This window comes from Myotis davidii, unplaced genomic scaffold (assembly GCF_000327345.1).
Source record: "Myotis davidii unplaced genomic scaffold, ASM32734v1 scaffold925, whole genome shotgun sequence".
Classification (NCBI taxonomy): Eukaryota; Metazoa; Chordata; class Mammalia; order Chiroptera; family Vespertilionidae; genus Myotis; species Myotis davidii.
Genome location: NW_006296531.1, coordinates 523,702 through 525,737, shown reverse-complemented (window position 1 = coordinate 525,737; position 2,036 = coordinate 523,702).

The window sequence follows — 2,036 nt, the reverse complement described above, 5'->3', positions numbered from 1 at the left end:
CAGTCCCCCGGAGCCCGGCTACCGGGGGCGGGGGGGGGCGGGGCGCCGGATATCCCGCCTCTTCGGTGACGTCATTCCCTTGCAGGCGCGCCCCGGGTAGGGTGGGATTTTTTTTTATCTCCTCCCTCTACCGGAAGTCCCGGGAAGAAGGGAGAAGCTAGAGGGAATAAAAGGTATTTTTTGGTAGCCGTCGATTTAGGGCGTTTTTTGTGTGTGTGTGTGTGAGGCCAGCGGGCACTTTAAGGGGAAACAGAAAACAGTGGGTGTGGGAAGATGTGTCATCCCTGTTCCCGCAGCGGAGAGACTCACGCTCCCCCTGGCTATCTCAGCCACGCCTATGGCTGCCCTTGGCCAACCACAGGCCAAGCCTCCAGCCCGGACCTGTCTCCTGAGCTACCTCCACGGACCCCGCAAAGGCAACACGTCCGGCTGGGATCCAATCTCCTCCTCCCAGTACTGCACCTCTTGTGTTCCTTGTCTCTGTGAATAAATGGCACCCTTTTCTGTCAACCACCCATGCCTAAAACCTGTGCATTATGCCTCACACCAGAGAGGCATTTAATCTTTACTAAATGACTTTGGCTGCTCCCACAACGAGAGTGAACATGAAAGAGCTTAGCATTTCATACACTGATAACTCCCAAATTACAACTCCAACCCAGTTTGCCCTGGATTCCAGAATCCTATCGACACACCTCCTCATTCGACATCTCCATTTGGATTTCAACTAGACATAGCAAACTTAAATGCCTAAAACTATGCTTCTAATTCCCTCTCCTCCAGAGTGCCCTCCTTATAGCCTTTGCTATCTCAGTAAGTGACAATTCCATTCTTCCAGGTCCTTAGACCAAAAACCTTGTAGTCATCCTGACTCTTCTGTTTCTCGTTCGTTGTACCCACATTCAATTTGTCAGAACCTGACTACTTCCCACTATCTCCACTGCTACCACACTTGTAAAGTCAATTTTATTACCTATATTGTTGCAATAGTCTAATTGTCTCTCTGTTCCATACTTTACGTCCCTATAATGTATGTTCAATAGAGCAGCCAAAATGATTATTTAAAACGTAGTTCACATCATGTCACTTCCCTGCTCAAAACCTTCCAATGGCTTCCTATTACATTCCGATTTTTAAAATTAATTTAGCCTTAGTTGGTTTGGCTCAGTGGATACAGTGTCAGCCTGCGGACTGAAGGGTCCCAGATTCGATTCAGGTCAAGAGCACATGCCCAGGTTGCCTGCTCGACCTCCAGTAGAGGGCGTGCAAGAGGCAGCTGACCAATGATTCTCATCATTGATGTTTCTTTCTCTCCCTCTCCCTTCCTCTCTGAAAGCAATAAAAATATATTTTAAAAAAAATAATCAGGAAATTTTCTGTATCATATTTTCAGTTGAGAATGTTGAAAAGCTTTGTAAAGATCCTACCTGATCTGACTCTGCATTAGCCCAATTGACCTCCTCAATATTCACTGGACATGTCACATTTGATCCTGCCTCCGAAACTTTGCATTTGCTCTCCCCTCTGTCCATACCGTTTTTCCCCCAAATAGACAAATGTCTCCCCTCCTTACTTCCTTCTGGTCTTTATTCAAATGTCTCCTCAGTAAGATCTTTCCTGATTATTCTAAAATGTCAACACAGCCCTGACTGGTTTGGCTCAGTGGATAGAGCGTCAGCCTGCAGACTCAAAGGTCCCAGGTTCAATTCCGGTCAAGGGCATGTACCTTGGTTTCGGGCACATCCCCAATAGCGAGTGTGCAAGAAGTAGCTGATCGATGTTTCGAACTCTCTATCCCTCTCCCTTCCTGTCTGTAAAAAATCAATAAAATATATATTTAAAATGTCAACACACACACACATACACTTCCTAACTTCCTTCCTTGCTTTATTTTTCTTCTTATTCAATTCACTCTCTAACATACTGTATATTGGAATTCTTTATTTTTTGTTGTCTCCCCCAACATATATATATAAGCTCCATGGTGAGAGACCAGTCGGGAGCCAAAAACCAGGATTACAGGCTTTATTAAGGGA